Genomic DNA, 27,710 nt, shown 5'->3' with positions numbered 1-27,710 from the left:
ATGAATTTCTGATAGTTTTAATAGTTACTTTTTTATTTCAATATATTTAATGACCTTTGAACTGCGTTTTATATCACTCCGAAATATTCTAAATGGGCTCTGGTTTCTGGTTCCGTTAGTTCTACTTAAAAAGAGTAATTTTAAAAGCCAACACAATACTCCAAATGAGTTTCTTTCTTTTATTTTTGTCAGCTCTTTAAGTATTAATTAAGAGGATATCATAAGGGTTTTATTACCAATCTCAGTACGCAATATTTTTCAAATCCTTCAGTTGCATTTTTTTTTTTTGATATATTTTAAAAAATTTTTTTTTATATGATCAAATACTGCAATATACCTTTCTATCGTGTTCAACGTTATGATTCAAAAATACTTCAGTTTCGTCAAGATTTTCATAAAACTATAATGGAGGGCTATAATCAACTTGATTTGATGAACCAAATTAGCTCTGCTAGTCTTTTTGTCTGCCTGCGTGGTGATAACCCTATAGTCGCTTATTAAAGTTTTGTAAAAACCGGATGAAAATATGTGTTTGACTTTGTCATCAAAATATAGCAATAAAGACTATATCTTTATATACATATTTGGATATTATATCATTGGAGTTTAAAAGCTAAGGTATCTTATAGAGACATTTAAAGTACATCAAAAACAATATTTATATTATATTTTGAATTCAAGTTTTGCCATGTCAATTTGTAGACAGCTTCGTGATCCCATTGGATAAATCTATGATGGTTGATGTATCGGATGTTGGTAGAAGGATTTCATGCACATGTAATGGACTTATTTGTATTACTAAGTTAGTAGGTTGGGGTCTTAATCATAGCTTTGGATGAGGTCCTTTTATGCATTAATTTAGAAAATTATACTCCACTGCACTTAGCGCAAAATAAACACGCAATAAGAGAGTGATGGTCTCTGTTCCTCTTCGATTTGAATGATGACTACATTGAGTTGAATACTTTATAGTTTAAGTGGCTTGAGTGAGTGAAATGGAAGTTCATTGGGTAAATAACTTTCTCTTAGAAACAAGGAATAAGTAATTTTGTGCGGAGTCGAGCGCTGCTTGGGGATCTTTTTTTGTTAGGTTAGGACAAACGTGCACGCTCATAATAAATATTTATTTAAATTTTGTGAAAAGAAGAATGAACGCATGAAGTAGGACTTCATTAAAAAAAATTTTTGTTTTTTGCCTTGCGTTCTTATTTACTTACATGTCAACTTTTATTTGTAAATGTCACCGTCAAATTGCTGATAAAATTATGTGTAATTATTGCCGGGAAACGTATTCGAAAGGCAGGCGGCACTGACGATGATGGTGGTGGTGCTGGCCCTGGTGGCAGTAATAGCATTTGTTATGGTTTCGCTAACGATGGCTGCGATGATGGCGATGATGGCGATGACGGCGATGACACAAATGACGCGACGTAATTCTACGCATGACAAGTCACATGCAAATGAGGTGTGAAAAATGCCAGGCTGTTTTGTTGTTTTTAGTTCACATTTCTTCCTTTTTTGAAGTTGTTTATTTATTTTATTGTATTTGCTTTTTACTTACGCTTTGTTTTTTAATGCATCAAATAAAGTATTTTCACTCTATGATCGCATATACATTTTTATTCCCTCTTATTTGTCTTTAAAATTAACGTGACCCCTACAAAAAAAGTAAGGCACATTAATGCTTTAGAAGTAAATGAGAAAATCATAATAGCCTTAATTTTTTCTTTCAGAGTTGTAAAGAAAGAGCATTAAGTCTGGTTGAAACAAATTGGCATCACTTTTAAAATATTTCAAATGCTCTTTCTGACATAAATCATAAACATTAAAAAATTAATAATTCAAATAAAAGAATATTATGAATATTAATCTAATATTCTAATGAATATTAAAAGTGCACTCGTAAGCATTTTTGTCTTATATACTTAAATCAATTTATTTATTTGTGTATTTGAATTCATTAGTAAATGAAATACTCATATGATTTTAACGTATGACTGAAATTTTGCAACATATTTCCAGTGAACATTCAATACAAACTGATTTTAGAATTTGGCTGCACTGAAACTTAAGAGGTAAGAATTTTTGCGAGAAAAATCTAACTCTGAAGATTTTAAGAGCATTGTTGTTGCTTCAGAGCAGAGCAGTATATATTTACAATACGTATTATTCTGATATTAATGTATAGAATCTTATAAATTATTTAACTTGGAAATTATTTTTATAAAAACAAATTTGATTATTTATAGTCATTCCTGAACAATATTCATGCTTGTAGGTTATACATAATATTCTTATCAAATATAGCCAAACTTCCATACCTCGAACTTTTATAACTCGAATTTTGTATAACTCGAACTAAATAGAATGGAACAGGGTTTAAAGAGCATATTACACACAATTATTAAAAAATTCTTTAACTCGAAGTCTCCGTAGATCGAACTTTTTTTTGCAAAAGAAGGTACTTCTAGTTATAAAGGTTTGACTGTAATTTGATTTCATACTCAGCTGTTATGTTAAATTGCGATATGCTGAATATAAGTTGTCTGTTTTTTTATAAACATATTAGGGAAAAGTTTCCTGTAACAATTTTGAAAATCAAATAAAAAAGAACTGCCTATATAAACCACTGAGAGCAATAAAAAAATTGTACTTAAATATGTAACATAAAATAGAAAGAATTGTCAATAATATACTTCATATATTACCATATTAGGCTTAAAAAAGGTGTATAAAGCCATGTGATAAAGAGGGTTCAAGTGATATGATCTAAATTTCAAAGCCTAATAGCAGTGATAATGACCCACACATAAGTACTATATTATTATATTTAAATTTATAAAAATTTATATATATTTGTATTCATAAATTCTCTTAATCCTTTTTCAGTTAACTTATAATTAAAAAAAATATATAGGTTTCATTTATTTTTTTAATTTCACAGCTAAAATACTTATGTTTTTCTATATGTAGTGGGGAAAAGTTACATATAGAAGTACTTTTGGCAGATAATAGTATTTATTCAGTAGTGTTTCTGCATTTTGTATATAACATATGCATGTATTTGATACGGCACCATATTGATACTATTTCTGCATATACGAACTCTTTGGATTCAGAGTTAAAATTTTGTCATTCCCAACATACAACCCATTGTTACTTTTTCAGGAAAGAGACAGAGTGATGCAAAAAAGGTAAGAAAGTACTAAACCTATAATTGTATGAGCCACTAATAATTACCTATATATATACAGGGTTAACAAAATAAGCTTGTAAGATCTATAGATGGATAATGCTCAGTTTCGTATGCAAACAGCAATGCCTCGTCATCAATTTAAAACGATTCTTCAAAAGAATGCATATGCAGAACTACAGAAATAGATAAGGCTGAATCATTATGAGATATCTTTATTATTCTATTTTAAGGTCACATGATTTTTAAGCATTTTTTTTGGATTATAATGCATTAAACATAGGAGTATTCTTTTTCGAAATTACTGCAAGCATATAACATAATAATTACACTAATACTTAATATTATATTTTATAATCCATACAGCTTGAATACTAACATACGTACTAAAATTAATATGAAAGTCTATTTTATATGAAAACACAGTGATATAGGTATGTGTAGTATACTCTGACTATTCTGCATGACCGTCACTTCACCTTTCAGTTGGTGTCTGCGCGTATACAATGTACTGGGTTTGTATTTGTCTTACACATGAGCTTGACAAGTGTTGAGAATGTGTTTACGAATTCTAATTGAATTTTGACAAACCCACCAGGAATTTTATTTGCCCAAAAATTTGTTCATTAAATAAAACATAATTGTTTAGGCATTCATTGTTTTTGTAATTGCGACTAAATTGGGTTCGAAAATAACTTTTCACACATTTTTTTATGGCTTTTTTTGTGAAAGCAAGGCAATAAAATAAATTACTAACTCGAAAATAAAAACGATAAGATCTTGGGTTAACGAAAAATGTTCAAAATCCGATGGTTTAGAAAGAGGCGTCCAATAACATTTCAATATGTCAAACTCATCAAAGGAGAATTTGTAGAATAATGGATAATCATTCAAAATTCGAGTCTTTGAGTAGTTCATAAAATTAAAAAAGAAAAGTCTTTAATTAACTGACATAAGTCAATGGATAGATATATGATTAGACGGATTATTCATCAGTTAGATAAACAAAATCAATTAAGTAGTGCTGCTTCATTTATGGTTTCTACTATATCAAAAATGTACAGAACATGCAATAATTATTACCGCTGCTGAAATACATATTTCGATCGGCAATAAATAATTATCGGTTTATGGTTTTAAATCTTAATAAACGAAGCAGTACTGTGGTATTGTCCTCTCCACAAATGTCGACAGAAATAAAGAAGAGAAGATGTGAAGTTTTTTCCTTTCAAAAACTTTCTATATTTTATTTATGGATGTTCTTAATTCCTGAAATTGGTTTAATGAAGTTGTTCCAGCGAAAAAGATATTTGAAGCAGTAGTTGGAGAATAAAGACGTAGAGATAGATCGTGTCTCCAGTGAAGTGAACAAGTTGAGGGAGCACTAACCGAACTTGTTTAAAGAGACTGAAGAACGCACGCACTCAGCAGAAGCACCTGGAGAGACATGTTTCGTCAAGCCGACATCCGGTAACAGGTTGTTGTAGGAAAGTAGGTAAGTAAGAGTAGAAATTGTTAACTGATTTTTGATTTCTGGAACTACTAGCATCTAAGTTAAAATACGTTCAAAGTAAAAATAAAATAGTTGCCATCTGTTGATTCAGTAAAAAATTAATTAAAATGTATATCTCTCGACTTTATCTTAGTCCTGCGTTCGTCTGGAAATGATTCCAAATTTTCGCTTGACTATTATCGAAGACAATCACATCGGGAAACTCGAATCAAATGTTTTATGGTTTATTAATAAGTATTGCAAAATAGTTTTTAAAGGTCGTAATTCTCCACAATATTGCCATTAATACTCATTATAATTTGTGAAAGCGTCTAAGCCCAGCTGAATTTTAACCGATACTTCAATTTTTTATTAAATATCTGTTTTGCAAAGTAAGTAATATACATTTTCATAAGTAATTAAATTGACACCTTACCGATAAATTTGCATACACACGAAAATTACTTCTAGTGAATTGTTGGCATTTGAAACGCTTTAAAATATGCAAATTGACCCGGCATGAGTTGAAAATTTTAATGGCATTTCTGCTGGCCGTTTGGTCATTGATGGTGCAATTTGATCGATTTATGAGCCATCAATAAAAACATGCGATTACAATCAATTTGTTCGAAATCAATTGATTTTTTCATATAATTCGGAGGCGTAAATGGATTTCAGTTTAAAGTAAATACGAATACTCGGATATGAGCTGAATATGAAATCCGAAAAATTTATATTCTGTTTTCGAGTGTTTTGTCGAACCGCAGCTTTAATGATGAAGAAAATTATTATCTAGATTTTATTATTCAACTCTAGTACGCAAATCGACACATTTACTTAGATTTCTATATTCAGCAGTTATTCAAAAAAATGTCAGTAAAATAAAAACTTAGTATTCAAACTCATCTTAAAGTCATAAACATTAAATTGTTAATTTTGCTAATAAAAAATCATGAGGCATTTAATGTAATTTATGTTCATTTGGGCAACAGCAATTACTTGGTGCAATTAAAATGTTAATATTTTATTGCTAAAATATAAGACAAGTAAACTATTCGATTTTCTTTAGATAGTCAACTATACACACCAAATATGAAAGAACTAGTATATGGTATAGAGATGTTAAAATGAGAATAAGATTTGACTCATACCTTCTAAACTTGCTACCATATTGCAAAAAAACAAAAAATATACGAAATCGCAGATACGAGTATACACCATCTGTGTGAAAGATGCCCAACGTAGTCTAAATAAACCTCAAATGATTTGTCATTATTAAAATACATTATTTTCTGACCACACTCTGGGTAATGCTTATATACTAGAACTATGACAAATAGAATCTGGGGTCAAATCGTAGTTTAAATAAACCTCAAATGATTTGTCATTATTAAATTTCTGACCATACTCTGGGTAATGCATATGTACTAGAACTATGACAAATAGAATCTGGGGTCAAATATTACCCAGGTCTAATCTATAATCAAAGTACAAAAAAGAAACCTTTGAAAACTGATTGGTTGCGCTGTATCAGTAATAAAGCTTCAAGCATTTCTTAGATTAACAAAAATATATATATCACAAAAATCTACATGTAGCCTCAAATTTTCTTGCTTGTGACCTACTCTGCTTGGTAATCTGCTTGATTAGGCAGAGTCCTATCAACCTATTTGGTATATGTAAAAGACATTTTATTGAAAAAAATATATACAAGTAAGCCTACATTGATATATACACGTCTCAACGATTTTATTTTTCATGGAGCAGCTATTCCCATAGGTGCCAGTCAATTTTATTGCAAACATTCATGCCAATATTGGATCAAACGAGAAGTCATTGAAACTTATTTACACATTCATTTATATTTATGGAGATTCTAATCAAGACTTTTAACAGATTGTAACTATTATGATTGTAACTATTATCTCCCACTAAGGGAAACGAACACTAAGAAGAATAAGAACTAGTATCAGTATAATACACTGCGTCTATAAATAAACTAAAATCGTGTAGTTCATAACTAGGTACTAAGTCTAGCAGGAATCGCTAAAAATGCAACTGATATGGGGTTTTAAGAACGGTGTCAGATATATAATTATATGAATCGGATGGAGAAATTCCAAATAATGTAACTGTTGTATAAACATTATACGTTATACTTTAATATACAACACTGTAGTTAAGTTCGTTAAGTTCGTTAAGTTTAGTTAAGTAGATATTTTATTGTATTATGAATAATGTTTATACAACAGTAACCAATATTGTACTTGGTAGAACTGTGTGTGATATATAATTTTAAGAAAATATTAAGAAAAAGGAATTACTAGTAATGCATTTGAGACTATGCATCTCCGATATGTAATGCTACTAATTGGACTAAAGAAGGACTAATAACGTATCTAAAATTGTGCTCAGAATAACTATTTCGAAAATGTAATTTTACGAATTCGAGTGTTCTCGTAGTTCGATTGAGTGACTAACATTGATAAGTAAATAATTACCATAAAAATTTTTTTTTGATGTGGTTGCGAACTGTAACATATTAAACTACAACAACAAAATTTTTATTTATTTTTAATTAATTGAATTTTTGACTGACTATAAAGCTATTTCGAGCATTTTCAAATATCCATAATTTTTTTTTTTTTTTTTTTTTTTCAATTCATACGTTATTTATTGAATCTTTCAATTTGGAAACTAACAATAAGTGATCAAATCTTAAAACTAAATTTATTTTTTTTTCCTAAGCCATTGATTTGGAAAAAATTATTAAGACATTAATTTATTTAATAAAATAAAATTGAAAATTAATATTAAAATTAAAATTGAGATTAAAATTAATTCAAGAAATCACATTCAGTTCAATTAAAGAAAATTTATAATATTTTAAATGAAATAAAAATTTTGAAGGTTAACAGATGTTAATGGTGTCCTTCTTTTTTAGACGTCTGTGGCCTTTGTTCAGTAGCAGCATGTAAGCTAATTGGTTAGGATGGTCTTCTAACTTTAAGAGATGCTGACGGCTACATCGAGCAGCTTCTTCTATTACTGTTGGCACGCTCAAATCTCTATGAAGGTTAGCATTTTTCAGAAACCACGGTGCACCTGTTATCATTCTTAGGGTTTTAGATTGCAGCCTTTGCAGTTTTTCAATATTTGATGGCATCGCTGTTCCCCACAGTTGAATTCCGTAACTCCATATTGGTTTTATTATCGACTTGTATAGCAAAATTTTGTATTCAAGTGGTAGCTTAGATGACGTGCCCATAAGCCAATGCAATGAACTTAATTTTATATTTATTTGTGTCTTTTTAGCCTCTATGTGTTTGTTCCAAGTTAAACGTCTGTCTAGATGTATCCCTAAATATTTTACATTGTCGCTTGAAGGTACTTTTTGCTCATTTATTGTAATATTGGGACAGTTTCCTGGTCTTAGAGCAAATGTTACATGGGTACATTTTTGTTCATTGACTTTGATACGCCATACTGATAACCATTTCTCAAGTTGGTGAACATGTTCTTGAAGCATGCGTTGTGCGATTGCGGGGTTTTTGTGTGCACTTAGTATTGCTGTATCGTCAGCAAATGTTGCAGTTAATGTGTTTTCCGAAGTTGGCATATCACTTGTATACAGCAGATATAATAGCGGACCTATTACACTTCCTTGTGGAACTCCAGCTTTGATAGGACAGGGTTCTGAAACAAAATCTTTATATTTTAAAATAAAAGTTCTTCTGCTTAAGTAGTTTTTTAACAAAAGGTGAGTGTTAACTGGCATGAGAGTTGTAATTTTATGTATTAAGCCTTCGTGCCATACTTTATCAAACGCTTGGGCTACATATATAAATATGGAAGTGCAGTATTGTTTATTTTCAAATGAGTTTCTTACGAATGATACAATACGATGCACTTGTTCAGTTGTACTGTGTTTAGCTCTGAAGCCGAATTGATGCTCCGGAATTATTTCGTTAGCTGAGAGTATTGGCATTATTTTTGTTATTAGTAGCTTTTCAAATATTTTTGATAATATTGGAAGGACGCTAATTGGTCTGTAGGATTCTACTTTGGTTTTGTCCTTTCCAGGTTTAGGTATCATTGTTATTTGTGACATTTTCCAAAGTTTGGGATAATATCCTGTCCGTAAGATAGCGTTAAATAAATGCCTGAGATGTATAATGGCACATTGTGGTAATTGTTTCACCATTGTAACTGAGATTTTATCAGGTCCTGCTGCCTTTTTCGCATTGAGATCTTTTATAATTTTATTGATATTTTCTAGTTTAAAAATAAGGGGCCTGCTCGAAGGATATAGGTTTGTAATTGGTAAAGAAGTATTTTGTGAAGCATTATTTGGAGTAAATACATTTTTCAAGTGTTTTACAAATATTTCCCCTTTCTCTGAGTCACTTCGTGCCCAGTCACCATTTTCTAGTCTGAGAGGAGATTCATGCTGGATAGGCTGTTTGAGGTACTTTGTTGCCTTCCAAAGTGAATAATCCGTTTGTTCATTAGGTGCCAAATTGAATAGAAAATTGTCTAGGGATTTTTGATGTCTTTCCGCTAGTGCATATTTGAGTTCATTTGTACATTTAGCTAGTAAAACTTTATGTTTTGGGGATCTGTGCCGTTGCCATAGTCTTCTAGCGTTTCTCTTTCGTTGTAATAATCCCTCTATTGTTTTTGTCACACCGATTTTTTTGGGTTCTTTTTTTTCAATTCTTATAGAAGCTACTTCAACACCCATTGAGATTACTTCAGAAAATTGGTTAACACAAGCATCAATTTCATTATTCACCTTTAACGAAGCATGTTGAGGTATATGACAAGAAACATATTTACGAAATTTTAACCAGTTTATATGTTTTGTTAGACATTGCGTTTGGATAGTTCTATTCTGTTGACTTTGCATTGTTATTATTGTTGGTGAGTGGTCTGATGACAGTTCAACTAATGGAAATGCGGTGATTGTTGATGGTTTAATATTTTTGCTTAGACCAAAGTCGATAAGATCTGGGACTTTTTGTCGATCAGAAGGCCAGTATGTTGGGTGTCCAGTTGAAATCACATTGAGATCTTCACTTTTCACAACTGCTAGAAGTTTCCGTCCTCTTGGCGTTATTAGCCTTGAACCCCAGAATGTGTGCTTCGCATTAAAATCGCCTGCGACCAGAAATTTAGAACCGAGTGTTTTAAAAAAGTTTTGGAAGTCTTGGACTTCTATATTGTGATTGGGTGGACAATATATTGCAGCTATTACGATATTTTCTCCATATTCATCAAATCGGATAGCTGTCGATTGTAGATAATCTTTGCTGAAGTCTTCTAAAACAAAATGTTTAAGTCTTTTTTTTATTATAATACCAGTACCTCCTCGAGCCATACCTTTGGGATGCTTGGTGTCATAAAAGCAGTAATTTGGAATTTTGAAAGCGTTTTTTTGAGTAAGATGTGTTTCGGACACAAGCATAATATCAATTGCATTACTAATTAAAAAATATTCAATTTCAAGTTTGTGGTTGTTTATACCGTTTGCATTCCAGTGACATATTCTAATGGAGTTGCTCATTTTTTCATTATTAGAGTTTGCATTAGAGCAGTTTGATTTTTTATAAGTTCTTGCATCATACTTTGCATACTATACATAAAAAGATTAAGACTTTGGATCAGTGTTTTTAGCGTCTCTTCTAAATTATCTACTGCTGGTATTGCCAATTGTTGAGGTTGAATATTTTCTCTTAATTGATTTTTGGGAAGAGTTCTCTGCTTAACTGCAACAAATACGGTACAACCCCTATAATTTGCAGTATGATTTTTGCCGCAATTACTGCATTTTTTTGCATTTGCATCTTCTTTAGGTTTTGGACATATGGAGGATTTGTGTAGATCTCCACATATTACACATACACTAGGTAAGGTGCAATAGGTTCGAGTATGGCCAAATTCTTGACAGTTAGTACACTGTATTGGATCTTTTCTTTTGAAAGGCTCTTCTACTGTTATCCTTCGATGTAAAAGATAACGAAGATTGTAAATTGGGTGCACTTCTCCTTTAGCGAGTTTTTTTGCGTTTGGCTCAAGTTCTACTTTAAATATTGGCTGAGGTGTTTTATTTTTGTTTTTAATATTAAAGATGGACTTTGCTTCAAATCCGGCTTCTGCTAAGGCTGCTTTTATATCAGCTTCCGGTACGAAGTGTTCTATACCTTTTATTACCACACTTAAACCTTTGCTACTTTTTAGCTGGTAGGTGTAGTAGCTTTTATTATTGGCATCAAAGAAGTTTATAATTTTTCTATAATTTAATTCATCATTTATTTGGATTTTTGTTTCATTAACATTTCCCTTCAAGAGTGGAATCACGTAGAAATGTTTATCACCTATTATGGATGTTATCTTCTTTAAAAGATCGTTCGAATTTTTTTCCCTTAGATAAATTGGAGGTGGTTTGTATTTTTTGGTATTATTTTCTGTATTCTCATTATTTTCATCAGTTGATAAGATTTGAAATCTATTTTTATTTAAGGAGGCGCCGTTTTCAACTAATTTTGTTAGTTTTGAAATTTGACTAGATGATTTTGTCATGGGGCTGCGTTTCCGCTTTGTTACAAGAATATATCTATCTATTCCTGTCTGAATTTTATTGCCGTTATGTATATTTATACATTGAGTTATGTATATAATGATATATGCATAACAGTATCAAAGAGAAGAATATAAAGGAAAGGCGTCGTGAACCAATGGAGTTAGTGGCAAAGAGAAAAAAAGTAATATCATAAGATATTATCAAACTCGCACTTTATTATGATAAGGATTTTATATAAAAGTTAAAGTATTGTAAGCCATTAAAAGCATTTTTAATTGACATCAAACTTTTTTGAATCACGAATTGATGATTAAAAATCTAATACAATGCATAGTTCAATTCTTTAAATTTATAAATATTTTTAAATTTTTAAAATGATACCAATTTCAGAAAAATTATTATGTCGACATCTTCATGTTTCTAAATATATATACACAATCCATTCCGTTACCCGATGAAAAAGTAGGGAAGCGATTATAAATTGTTTGATTTTATAAAACAGTTTGTGTCACACCTTCATTATTTTCAAAAATTTGAACCTATCTTTAGACTAAAGTGTAATAGCATTGGACTTTCCTCAACAACAGATCCGACAATTTTGTTAGTTGGAAAAATAAATTAATAAAAATACTTGTATAATATATAAAAAATGTTAATTTATGGCTATGTGCAGTACTCAAATCTGCTGCAGACTCCTCTAGATATTTGTTTCATAAAAACAAAAACAAAGGTTTTGATTGCAATTACATACATATATTAATAAGTATCCTCTTTATATATAATCTTTTTCAATCCCATGTGTTTCCAGGAGAACATTGGGCTATAACGAACTTATTCCAACTGTCACGATTTCTTGTCAGGGTTTTTATTCCTCCAAAGATTATTCCACGTGCTTACATTTCTTTCTTTAGTGTTCACTTCCACGTTTGCTTGGGTCCATCAGGTCCTCTACTTCCTTGAGGATTGCACTTGTCATAAATTAAAGAGTAATACGGTTAATCTACGATGAATGCAATAAAAATGTACAGGTTTTGATAAAAATATATAATTTTGAATAGATAAATCAGACGGATATTTTACCGTCTGTCCGTCCGATATTAGATAATCGTGTTTACGTCCTTAACAATATTTATATCTTTCTACATATTAAACATTATAAATTACAACAATTGCAATGTAAGTTAATACCACAAAGGAGTGTAACACCATCGATTATACAGAAAATTTTTAAAGACCAGTGCTTTGTAATGAAACTATAACACCTAATAGGCTTTACCACAACGTACGAGTTTCTGTTTTGAATTTGAGATGGTTTGATTCTTGTCATTATGTATGCACTTATGTATAATTCAAAAATGATACACAAATAATTAAACAATGAATATCTTTAAGGTCCAAAGATTTAGGCTGATCAGCCTAAAAATATATATTAATTTTATTATTTATTAATAAAATTTAATTTGTTTTGACTTGCAATCCATACAAATTATATAAGAACTATAAACTAATTAAGAAATTCGAAATTTCCTAAAACCATTGATGATGAGTACTTGGCACTACTCGAAACAGTGTAGTATGGTCAGCCAAATTTCAACAAATTTCTCCTTTCTTTCTTTGCTATTTGAAACCCTCCAAATTATTTATTAATTATATATATTAAATATCTATATTAATTTATTTATGTTTTATTTATTTATATTTTATTTTTTTGCATTTAATATATTTATATTTTATTTATTTATATTTTGTATACAATAAAATATAATAGCATTGGTTACAAATATTAAATAATTGTTTTTTGTAAGTTTCGCTTGAAACAAGCTACGTTTAAAGCGAGCTCTTTCTTCCGGTTCTAAATAAACATATACATATAGTTAAATCTCTCCATAACGAAGTCGTTGTTGCCTGCAAAAAACTTCTGTAAAGGTTCAAATATATAAAAAAATATGAAGAAATCGCTTTGTCTTCAACAAAACTTCGTTTTAGGGAGGTTCGCAATAAAGAAGTTTGACTGTTATATGCATATATAAATTTCAGTATAATACCAACAATATAAAGAACACAATTAATAAAATTTTATAGTTATAATTTTATAGTTATAAAAGGCATACAGTTATAGTTATAAAGTTATATTAGGTATAACTTTTCTTAGAGATCAAATATAAAAATTATTGGTACAACGTTACGTATGAGCTACACGAGGTAAACGCAATAATATATTTATATTTTAATCCAACTACAAAATTGCTTCTTATGAGATTGCATGAAAACTAAGAAACCAATTAACGCATCTAGGAGCGATAGTTACATGTATATCATTATTTTAATTAAAGTGATATGTGATTGTAACAAGAAAACTACTGGGTATATATAAGAAATGTTATTTTTTTGTATATCGATTTTTTTCATTTGACATAATTTTATTGCATTATTGATGAAAAATGGATTCAGGCATATTGCAGCCTGAAGGAGCGCCTGAGGAACTGTATATTAAAATATATATATATATATATATATATATATATATATATATATAAAAGGGGGTATACGTTCCAAAGTTTTTCCAACCAGTTAAAGCTTTATCGAAGAAGTAAAACACTCAATGTTGGTTTCCAAAGATAAAATTGATGATAGCTTGTTCACATTTATTTTTTATATTCTTATTCATTATTTTTATAGTTGGTGAGGCCCAAAAGTGAAAGAAAATTAATATTCTTATCCCCAAAAATAACTATTTCAAATAAAATACTATTTCTCATCATTTTTTAATATTTTTCGCATTATTCGTATAGTTCATGTTTAGAGATTTCCATTATTGCCATTAGTTTGTTGCATTTACAGCTGCCAATAAAATTAATTCCCGAGATGTATAGGTATAAAAATTTCGATGAACGGTTAAGGGGGTCCAAGTGGCCTCACTGAAGCTCCCACTCTTGTTGACCGTAACATAGAGATTCAAACGGTTTTATTACTGTAATTTCTTGAACATAAGTGACGTTGCTAACCTTTTCGATAGGATCTATAAATTGGAGGATCGTTGGATAAGTAAAATAAGTTGAGAATAATTATATTAAATTACATTTCAACGTTCACAATTAAAAATCTTATAGGATTCTGAACCTATCTGAACTGTTTTGATAGTTGTCTGACATATCTCTCTAATATTAAGAATATAATTTTTCCAAAACACTTGACTACCACGTCCTAATTTGTGAGCAAAGAAATCGTCACAATATGCATAGGTGCTGTCAAATGAAAAAGGCCATTAAGTGTTCTTATTTTCAGATAGTTAATATGAACATGTATGGAATATTTTACATGAATATTTGGGTATGAAAAAGCTTTCAGCAAGATAGGTACCGCGTTTGCTCACAATTGACCAATAACGTCAACAATCTAGCTGAGCGTCAATTATCGAGTAGTAACAATGGATGAGACATGGATCCATTACAATACACCTAAAGGAAAAAAACAAGCCAAAGAATGAGTAGAGCTCGGTGTAGTGCTCCTAAATGACCACAAACTCAAGAATCGGCTGAAAAAGTTTTGGATTCCATATTTTGTGATTCAAATAAAATAGTTTTCATAGACCATTTGGAAAAAGGAAAAATAAAAGCATTAGAATACTATTGCATATTATAGGATCGATTGAACCATGTCAAAGTAAAATGAAGTACGGTATAAATTGCTTCCTCATCCACACTGTTCTATAGTGGATAGCTCCCAGTGACTATTACTTGTTTCCAAACTTGAAAAGATAGCTCCAGGTAAAGAGATTTGTATCAAACAATAAAGTGGAATAGAAAACTGAGGTATATTTTCGAAAATTTTATAAATGGTATTATTTAAAATGCATCCAAATGTTGAAAGATCGTTGGACTCAGTATGTCGAGCTAAAAGGGGGACTATATTGAAGCGTGAAATATGTTTTACAAAAAAAAATGCGTTTTTATTATTTAGACTGGGTATTAATCAATATATCTAGTAACAGTTGAATTTGAATTCTACTCTTATGCAGGGGCTTGTTCCACAAGATTATTTCAGTTAACAGATTTTTTTGTTTTTTCTGACTTCTTTAAATGAAACAATTGTTTATTGTTCCTCTTCCTCTGTATCGTTTTGTCCGCAACGCTTCATATTTGTTTACAAAAACTTATTAATCAATTTCGAAAACATAATTTATTAGCAATAAATTATAATGTTTTATACACTTCATACAATATAATTAAATAATAATAAAAAAGAATAATTAACATTAACGGTAAACAATTAATATAATTGACGAATTCATACTAATCTGTAGTCATTAAATAAGAGATATTACATTTTCAGTTAAAATTGTTTAACTCAAAAAATGTATTGTATATTTATAAGTAACTAAAGAGTTCTAGAGTACTAGACCAGTGCATGGAAAGAATGCAAATAAAACCGAGGCTTTTAACTAAATATGTAGACGACCTCTTTGGGATTGTAAGAATAGATAGCATCAATGATACTTTAAAAATTTTCAATGACTTTCACAAAAGTATCAAATTCACCATAGAAGAAGAAAAACATAACCAAATACCATATTTGGACATTCATTTATTACGATATAATAATCGTATAATGACAAAATGGTATCAAAAATCAACAGCCTCTGGACGAATTATAAACTTCAATTCAAAACACCCCCACCATGTAATAAGTGACACAGCCAAAAATATAGCTATAAGAACATTAGAGTTAAGTGACACAATTTTCCACAAGGAGGTAAGAAATAATATCAAAATGGTTTTGAATATAAAATTACATATAAGACGCATAACACGATGAAGACGCTGTTTTCGATCACCAAATCTAAAATAGATACTTTGGATAGACACAATGTGATTTATCAAATTAAATGTAAAGGTGATGGATCCAACATATGCAACCAAGTAATGTTGGTACAACAAAAACAAGTTAAAGACGCGTATAGCCGGACATAAACACAGTGTCAAATATAAAAATAATATTGGCTCAAAAACGGCACTGGCATCACACTGCATAACATCAAAACATGAGCCAGATCTTGATAACATAAAGGTGTTACACCAGGAAAATCATCCACAAAAACGCTTTTTCTTAGAGGTGCTATACATCCTTCAAACTCCAAGTGACGCCAGACTAAATTTCAAAAGTGACATACAACACTGTGCTCAGGTGTATAAAAACACCTTCGACAAATCCGGAAGAGGATAAATATATTTTTCTTATATATATGTTAATTTTATGATTCTTATAGTCATAGTATTGTATATTTTCCAAATACATATGTATGTTTTATGTTTCAATGTAAATGTAATTTATTATTGTTTCTATGTAATATATACCTTAATATTAATTACAATGTATTTATATGTATAGTTCCCCGATGATGACTATAGATTATAGTCGAAATATTGGACAATAAAAATCTTATAAAACTAAATAATAAAATTTATTTAATAACTGACCAATTAGCCAGTGAAATAATTATTTTTAAAGAGTATAATATAAAAATTAAGGGTCTTGTCCTAATAGTCAACGTAGAAACGTCCAAAATTGTGAAGAAATTTGGTGATCGCAGACAAAATTATTCAAACTCAATTGCAATGTATAACTATCGTGCACGTTCTTGAAGTAAGTGCTTAGTAAATACCATTACACATGATTATATAGTATATGATTATGTCACTGGGTATTATCCATACGCGGTTGCTCTGGTTAACTTCAGCACAAATAGAATGTTTGAGCGTCCTTGAGAGGCTGTGTCAATTACAGATGCAAGCCCATACAATGAGCATCACCACTTCTGTCGTTTTCTCTACTCTATCGTTAAAGTAGAAGCACTTGATGAACACTGTCCTTGACGTGCAGATATCTAACCCGTTGACACAATTTCTACGCCGGGAATAATTTACCACTGAGCTTCTCCAAGCTCTTTTACACAGACGTCCCCAATCTCTACTCTTTCTACTTCGACGAGATTGTTAGCTCCTCCTACTCAGTTTCACTCTACAATCGCGGATATCATGACCCACTCCACAGAGTATACTCCTAAGTAGTGCCAGACTTTAGGTAATGCCCATCATCTCACATAATTAACGTTCACATTGTTTTCACTTCTTTTAGCATTTGTCCTGATTATTGGAATGGGGTTGCAGCCAAGTTCAGCGAGTGATTGAATTTTCCACAATCATTCCTAAGAGGTGGTTTTAGTGGATTCACACAGTCTCACACTGTGGCTTTCGATGCTTTCCACCTACCGAAAAAAAAAATTGTCCACATGTACTTTCGTATATGGTACATCTGGAATAGCTTATCAGAAATACTATTTATAAACAATTAATTAGATAAATTGCAATTAATTAATTGGATTTAAAAAAAAAATTATGTGAAAATAATGTATGATAAATTAACAATTATTTAAAATTTTTAAAAAGACGTTCCTAATTCTACAAATATTTTCTTCTCAAATTTGTTTTTGTTTTAAATAAATAAGTTTCAAATATATTTATGTTAGATATATATGAAAACCATTTTTACTTACGACTCATTAATATAAACATACTGGCAGTGATGTGATATGTTCCTCCAATTTCTCTCACTCAGGATGAATTTTGTCCGTAATATTTGGCGATTAAACCAAATTGATTTAGTTGATCAAATTTTAACGCTTTTCACTTCAAATAAACACAAAGCACAGTCACTTGAAATAATTTTAAAAACTCTGTGTTGTCAATTCTTCTATTAAATTTTTTTCAGTCACATTTAAATTTAGTTTTAATTTAATTTTTTACCACTTCAACTCAGCGGGCTTTTTAAATTGATTAAATTAGATTTCGAATTTCGTACAGTAATGAACTTTTTTATAACAAAGTGCAGTAAAAAATGTGTTATTGAAATTATTTGTAAACAATTTTATGTAAATACTCGTAAAACGCACAGAACAGATAGAATAGACCTAGTTTCGTGCTTTCGCAGATTATCAAGCATTGCGCATCTTCAATCTTGCGACTCAATTTTTCGTTGGACGCAATGATTCTGGACTCTACTTTGAAAACAGATTAAAATTTCATAAAAAAAACTCTGCAGAGATTAATAGAAGTCTCCTACAAAGAGTAGAACAGTTTTGCAATAGTCGATTAAGAGAGTCATCGGAAACAGCGATTAGTTCCAAATGCAAAATCGACTTGACATACATAAATTATTTCATATAAATATATACTTATATTCGATCGGTTGAATAGAACTGATAATGGAGCAGTCTTCTAAGTCACGTTGTTTAATATGCTCATCAAATTTTATAGTTTATCAGTCATACACTGTATAACACAATGATAATCATGTTGAACTAATTGGTGTCTATTCAATTTGTTTTAATTAAAAAAATTTATAATCAATTTCGTTACTGAAAAATACTGATACTATGTGATTTGTCAAATTTAACAACTGATATCTTCAATATATAATATTGTTAAAGATTAACATAGTATTAAGTACTTATAAAATGTTTGATAACTTTTTAATAATATCCACATTATCAAACTCAAAAAAGATGAATGTAGAGGGATGGCTTGAAAAAATTTCCACACACAGATGTCGTTTTTAAATAAGAAAGTGGTTAGAAGAATTGCGACAGCCAAGTCCACTTATGAGGGTAAGAAATTGGTCATCGTTTTAATAAATTGACTACATACGAAGTGCTAATTAAAAAATTATCCAAAGGAGTTTCGAATTATATAAAAATACTTAAAAGTCGTTAACTAAAATTCACATTTATGCCACAAAAGTAACAAATGGATTCACATATAGCTTAACTAAATAGTAGTACCTAAAAAAATGTATGTATTTAAAAAACATTCGATATTCATATTTATTTTGGGAATTCACAAAACCACTTATTTTCTCCAAAGAAAATAATTTTCTCAGAATTTTTTTAAAAAAAATTAACAAGCCTTTCAGCTATCTACAAACTGCTAATTGCCTGTATACCCAGAAACTTCAGTGTCTTTGAATATTTGCAACATTGCAGGATATCAAATTTATTGATGATAACCTCAAAATAAGAACAAATGAGACTGTTGATACTCACCTTTCAGAAACGATAAGAGTATTATGAGTTTAGTATTAGAAACTTTTATTAAAGAGTATATTAAGTTCTCTCACTCTGAGCGAACTACACGCGCATAATTTAAATAAAATTTAATATAAATAAAATTCGAAAACGTAACTACAATATTTAGATTATTCCAACAATATGCAGGCACCTACACACAAGTAGACCCTTCTTAAAAAAAATTAACTAAAAATCTCATTGAAATGCCCCGGAAAGATATATTGTGAGTATATTAATGGGTCTGCTTTAGAGAACTATGCTAGGAAATGGAATATTCACTTAAATGATTTTTGCCACAGCAATGACGAAACGATGCCTTATCATATCTGCCTTATCACAATCCATCGCATATATAATATTGATTAAACATGCCAGTGACCTACTTTCTGTAACATATAAATCAGCAACAAAACATCTGCTTGCATCTTACACTTTCCTAATGATTTTGCATTTGCTGAGTTTTAAACGGCATACAAAAATTCAACAGGGCTAAATGGATCACTTGGTCTCTAACCTAGCGATGGCAAACCTACGGTACGTATGCATTTAAATATCTGTGCCATATTGTTGTTTTTTATATAGCACAATAAAGCGATGGTATGTGTACCTAAAAAGATTGGACGAATGTTTTAATTAGGCTAATTTTATTAAACCAGTATTTTCTGCTCTAAAATTTTAAAACAAAGTATGTCAAAATTGGCGTTAATCACATAATTCAACAATTAAAAATAAAAATATAATTAATTAATTCAATTATTCTACAACTGGTTTATGATTTCGTTCTAATATAAACGCAGCAAGTGAATTTGTTAATAAAAGTTTCACAGCAAATTAAGAAAACTCCAGAAAAATGTGCGAACATAAAAGTCAAGTGCTGTTTTGGGTCAGTTGGTTAAGGAGCACTGACTCTGAGCTTCAAATTTGGCAGGGTAAGAATTCAACACTTGGTACTTGCAGTCTAAAAAAAAATTATATATGCATAATTAAACACAAGTATTATTTCCAAGATCACTGATGTTGGGTATTTGGTAATACTCGACTGTTGGGTATTTGGAAAAATTCAATTAATTAAAATAATATAAAATGAATTTCTGTTGTTGCTGTTTCACTACTGTTCGAAACTTTTCTATTAAATACCACAGTTTCTGTTAAAGTAAAAATAGTCACTTTTGTTATATTGACGTTAAAATTATAGTTATAATATTCGGCACGCGCTTATAAAAAAATTCGCCATCCCAGACCTATGCTATAATACGTATATTGAATCTAAGAATATTATATCAAATTGAAAGTATATACATAATAAATTCTTTTTCTGACATATTAATGACGCTACTTTAAAAAATCCATTTCGCCATTATACCAATTTTTTCTTAATTGGATAGTATATTTATTTTTGCTATTTTACACTTCAAATGAACCAATTATGCTATTTTTTGTTTCCTATAAAACAGATGTTCTCTAAATTATTTTATTATATTATTATTATATTATTATTATTATTATTATTATTTAATTCTCCTTAATGGGTTTTTTGGTAAGTTTTGGTGGCCTAAGCCAGTACAAAATATAACACATCATCTATATATTTATTTAAACTATTTTAACTAGTATTTGATTTGATTGATTTAAAATTAATTAATATTTAAAAATTTGCGAGTAATATGACAGGAATCAATTATAACACTTTTCTGGATGTCATCAATAATTCGCTGGTTTAATTCAAGTCTTCGAATATGCGACAATAAACTTTTTGGCGTTACACCTTCAGCACTAATTATAATTGGAAGGATTTCAATTTTGTTAAGGTTCCAATTACGTTTTGTTTCTACAGCTAATTCTGCGTATCGACCACATTTCTCAAAATAAGTACGATCCATGTTTTTGGTCATTGGTATTGCAACATCAATGAAGAGTCCTTCTCGACGTCTTTTATCAACAATAGTTATATCTGGTCTATTGTGCAACCTCGTGTGATCGGAATAAATAGTTCGATCGTAATAAATTTTTACGTCTGGATTATCATATACTGCTTGTGGTGTATACTTATAGTATGGAAAATTTTCTCTATCAATAAGTCTATATTTATTGCATATTTGCTTATGTAAAATATTAACCACGTTATTGTGTCTCTTTGTATATTCTCTTTGTGCTAAGCATGTACATCCTGCCAGTATGTGATCTACAGTTTCCGTTTGTTCTCCACATTGCCGACATTTATCACTAATTAGCGAAGGGTCTGACATAAATTTGCAGTAATTTCTTGTCGGAATTACTTGATCCTGTATTGCAATCATGAATGCCTCAGTTTCAGCAAATAGTGTTCCACATGTAAGCCATTTGTGCGACATAATTTTATCGACATTGTCGGCGTTAGTGGATATATAATATCTTCCATGTAGCGGTTTGATTGCCCAAGCTTGCTCTTTACACTGCCGATCTTGTGCTTTTCTTTCAAAAGTTCCTTCCAAATTTAATGGTGTGTAATGCTTGTCTGCTTCGGTTAAAATTTTAAACAAGATATCATTTTCTGCTTGTCGTGTAATTCTTGTAGATCAATAAGGCCTCTACCTCCTTCCTTTCTAGGCATAGTCATTCGCTCACAACATGACTTTGGATGGTGGAATTTGTATTCTGTGAGCATAGTTCGTATTTTTCGCTGCATCGCTTGTATCTCAGTCGTTGTCCATTGTATTATTCCGAAACAATAAGTCAGAATGGGAATAGGAAAAGTATTGATGGCTTTTATCAAAGATTTACCCTGCAGATTCGTCTTGGCTATCTTATGAATACGTCCTTTAAATTCACTATATACTTTGTCTTTTACAGCTTTGTGTGCTATTCTTTTGCTTTGAGATACACCAAGATATTTGTACAGTTCGTCTTCTTCCATGTCTTTAATAATCGATTCGTTTTGCTCAAAATTTTATTATTATTATTATTATTATTATTATTATTATTATTATTATTATTATTATTATTATTATTATTATTATTATTATTATATTATTATTTTATTATTATTATTATTATTATTATTATTATTATTTATTATTATTATTATTATTATTATTATTATTATTATTATTATTATTGTTATTGTTATTATTATTATTATTATTATTATTTCTATTATTGTTGGAAGTTCCTTTCTTTCAAAGAGATTAAGTTCCCTTATTAATAATATCTAAGTATAGATGAGTCACACATTAACTATAGATACAAAAGAAGTGAGACACCATACATAGATAATATAAAAAAAATTAAAAAAATGAAGAAAAATTAGACTTTTATATTATCCCAAGAAATTTAGTGCGTTTTATGATGCCAAAAAAAGTGTTGGATGAAATTGTCATTTATACATTTTGGCGGGCAATATTTGGTATCATTAGGTATTTATTCAGAATTTCATTTTGATGTACATAAACTCAAATGCAAGCCTTACTACCACTCATTTTTAATGCTGCAACCTACAACTTCATTTTTAATTGGCACTAAAGCAAATGTACTCAGTATTATTTTTAATGTGATAATACTAAGCTATAACGTACTGAAAAAAGAAAACACAATTAGTTCAATCCGAATAAATTATTGGTATAGTAAACTGAATAAACATATATTTTATATATTCTAAATTAAATAACTAATAACTGCGAATCAAAGAAGTATTAGTAAAAAAGGAAAATAAATTTATAAGGACATCAAAGAGATATTAGATATCCTACATTTCAATCTCATGAAACTGCTAAAATAAAATAATAGCAGTGGAATATAAAATATATAATAAACACTTCTATATTGGTGCTTACGTACATTATCAAAAATCTAACAAAAAAAATAAAAAAAAAATAAAGCGATCCAAATTTTAGAGAGCAAAATGGCACAGAAATAGCGTCACAGAGTTCAAACAACATGGAAACTAATTTAAATTTAAGTCTAAAAAATAAAAATATTTTTCAATTCATCACAGTTTACGCAAGTTCACAAAAGTATTAGATTTAAGTATTTAAGCGTAAATATTTCAACACCACATTACGTCTTAAACTAAAACTGAGTCTTGAAGTAATATCTATTTACTTTGAAAATAAAACTAAATATACCTATATGCGTCGTAGGACGTATCGCAAGGTATGGTTACAAAATAACATACAAAATATATTTATTCAATCTTTAGTGATGATTTCGTTGTAATATAAACACAGCAAGTGGATTTGTTAATATAACTTTCACAACAAATTAACAAAACTCCAGAAAAATTAGCTAACACATAAAAAAAGTCAAGTACGGCTTTGGGTCAGTTGGTTAAGAAGCGCTGACTCTGAACTTCAAATTTGGCACGGCATGAGTTCGATTCCTGGTACTTGCAGTCTCAAAAAAATTATTTATAAATAATTAAATACAAGTATTATATCCAAGACCACTTATGATGGATATTTGGCAATACTTGAAATAGCTGTATGGTCAGCCAAAAATTCAAATTTTCAAATTTTAATAGAACAACGAAAGCTCACGAACCAATCATATGAATTAGTTCAACAAATATGGTCAGAAAAATGCCCACCAAACGATTTGAAAAACAGCACAACAACACCTGTCTTCAAAAACGGCGATAATGTGGTCTACAACAACAATAGAGTTATCTTCTTCTTCTTTATTTGCCAATTCGATTTCGAATATTGGTGATCATGTAACATAACATAATACTATATTGATTAATTATAACATAATAATAATTATAACATAATAACATAACATAATACTATATTGTTTGATTAGTTTTTAATAAACACAATTACAAATTTTTAACTATTTCTGCGTATTGCTCTCTGCATCTCGCAGAGAGCAATAGAGAGAATTATATCGCTATTAAATACCAGATATAAAGTTTTGACAAATATTCTATATCAAAGAGTCAACACTATTGCAGAAGAAGTACTGGGTGAATATCAACGCGGTTTCCATTCAAACAGATCAACCATATATCAATATTTTACTTTATGTCAGATTTTCAATAAGTTCCATGAATATGGTAATGACAAACATTGCCTATTCATAGATTTCCCGAACCGAGAACGATCAGCAAAACAAACACTTCTAAGAGAAACCTAATTCGACGAAGAAGAAGCGACAGTCCTAAAAAGAGTTAACTAGATGATGCTGAAGGTACTACTAGATTTATTGAAGCTACATGTGAACGATTGGAAAAACTTAGCATCGGATCGATTCAGATGGTTAAAATTGGTTGAGGAAGCACTGGTCCACCCAAGATTGTTATGCTTAGAAAGGAAAAGAAGAAGATATATAAATGATTGTTTATCAATTAAATTTCGAAATTTAATTAACATTTTCGAATTTCGAAAATATAATATTTTATAGATATTACTTATTAGTTTTACTATTACTTATTACTTTATTACAGTCCAACCAATACACAAAAGAAAACACTTGCTACAGCGCATCCAATTTTGAAGTTCTTTTAACTTTTTGATGATAAACAGTATCAATAAGACATGCTATTGAAATCGAACACACTACAATATTTTAATCTCTTTTTAACCGGATTTAATCAATCTTCTTTCAACTAAAGCCTATTCTATTTTTGTATTTCATTAGTCAAATATTTACCCAATGTTTTCTTCTTTTTTTCTGATGCGCATGTCATGGTTGCAATTATATAATTTTTATTTCACTTTCATTTTGGCCTTCGGTTTAAGTATTTGATAAGAATAAATAATCATTATTCTACGTCACTACATTTCACATGAGTTTGTATTCAGTTCTTCTACAGAATATAATCTATAATTGACGACACTCAAATTCGTTAATATTATTCTGGAAAGAAATTTGAAGCGAAATAATGCAATTAAAGTTGCTCACATGACGGCCTAATTAAACGCAATTCTTCATACATTAATATTTAGTACTAAGAGATTACTAGTTTGTGTATGTATTTAAGTGTACTGTACTGTATTAAATTATATATTTTGCGTTCTTATAAATATTAATTAAGAAAAACAAAACATATATAATAATATACCACAGTTGAAAATTTTTTCCACTATTATATTTTTCTGCTTCTCCCTTGAAGTAATGGAAAGAATTGTAGAGGTTTGTTCGAGTCTATAATTTAATTTAACTTCTAATTAACCTAATGCCGAACTACAATTTCGAATTAAAAGTCGTTGCTATCCCTCTCGAATTATTTTTTCTTACTATTAATTTTATTGACTGTTCCACTTGTCATTAAATGTTGAAATAAATCTTTTTTACCAAGAAATTTTTTTATCTACCACATACCATATTTCTCCAATTGACCCAGCTAATTCTTTATCAAATATGTATGTAAAACTAGCATTAGTAGCATCAAGAAAAAAATATAGTTTCTATAGTCAAGCACGGTGAAGGTTCGGTGATGGTGTGGAGGTATATGGCGGCAAGTGGAGTAGTGTTTATTGACAAATAAAATGAACAAAATGAATTACCTGACAATTTTAAAAGGAAATTTACAATCTGGAGTCGCAGAATTGGAACTGGATCACTGCTGGATTTTCCAGCAAGATAATGACCCCAAACATACCGTTAGAATGGCTGCTGTACCATACACCAAAACAACTGGACTAGTCCCTGCAATCACCGGACCTCAATCCCATTGAACATTTATGGGAACATCTGGATAGGAAGATTCGTAAAAGAGGCGTCACTAGCATAGACTCTCTGAAATTGGTATTGATGGACGAATGTCAGATAATTTCACCGGAAATGACAGCAAAATTAGCTTAATCAATGCCGAGGATGCTAGAAGTATGTTAGTTCTTCATGCAAACGGAAAACAACAAAATATTAAGGTGATAATTTTTCAGCTTTCTATTTATTTACAGTTTTTGTTGTATTGTTTTTTTTTTGTTGTAAAACAAATGAAATTTTTTTTTTTAATTTAAAGAGAATTGAATAATGCTTTATAAAAAATTAAAATATTAATCGAAAACTCTATTTAAACTATTGTAATAAAGCAAACAAATGTTGGAAATGTGCTGTACACTTTATTCTGACATTGAATATATATATGTATATGCTGATTCCATTTATGCCAAATCTTATTTCTATACAATAACTTTATCTAAAATTGTAAATTTATGAGTTAAAAATTTATAACATACTGAACAACTAAAACCATCTCGAAGACTTTGTGACAAATTGATTTGTGTATGATACTTGATTTTCAAAAATCGTAATTAAACTTAACTAATTCTTTTAATTTAAAATAAATTTAATTGCAATTTCAATAATTTAATTAATTCTGACAAATTAATGTACTCAATCTTACAATTGATACATATTAGCCATCATACTGTAAATTCAGGTATTTTAAAATAAAACATATAATTCAGTGTTTTACATAATTCATATATAAAACCAGTGTTTTTAAAGTGTTTTGTGGTACACCACATTTAAGGCTTTAAAAATAATTCAATTTCGCCCTACAATTTCATCTTTACAAACAACTAAAGACGAATGATAGCCTTCATCTTTTTCTTTTCAGGAAAACAATATTTTTCTTCTACTTATGCACTAATATAGCAGCTTACAAAATTCGTAAAGGTAAATCTTTCGGAATACTCTTGTTTCAAAATTATAAATATTAATTTAAGAAACTATAATTGATTTTTAAGCAGGCTGCAACTAAGCCCTACGTTGCGAAATAATTGTTTTAACTTTAAATTGTTATTACAATTCTCATTTTCTTTACATATTTGCATGTATATATATATATGTATATCTGTTAGAGTTCTTTGTTTCATTTAATAATAACAGTTTTAAAATATGAACGATATAATTCAAATGTAGTTTTACTAATTAATTGGGCGCTTTAAGAGAATGTTTCTTTTTTACTATTTACATTCGTCCCTCTATGCGGGATCAGGTGAAGTTTTTCATATAGAGTAGCGTTTCCATAATTCTGTAGAGCAAAATAATTACTCTACTATTAATTGATGTTAGTTGTTCAGTTTGTAATAAATTTTCAACTCATAAATTTACAATTTTAGATAAAGTTATTGTATAGGAATAAGACTTTGCATAATTGGGAATATTATTAGTTGCGCGATTCTTGGGATCTGCCAACACATTTTTTAATCTATTTTTTAAAAAAAATAAAATATGTCTCAGAAACTTTTTGGAACTATGACCAATAGTCATATCTGGGGACTTAGCAAATATTTCAATTGTTTGATTTTTCAGATTTTTCAATATATTATTAAAAAGAAAAGAAAAAGTCAGGAACTTTTTAATTATATCTGAGGACTTTCCAAATATTTTAATT

This window comes from Teleopsis dalmanni, chromosome X, assembly GCF_002237135.1.
Source record: "Teleopsis dalmanni isolate 2A chromosome X, ASM223713v2, whole genome shotgun sequence".
Taxonomy (NCBI): Eukaryota; Metazoa; Arthropoda; class Insecta; order Diptera; family Diopsidae; genus Teleopsis; species Teleopsis dalmanni.
This window is presented reverse-complemented; position numbering follows the sequence as displayed.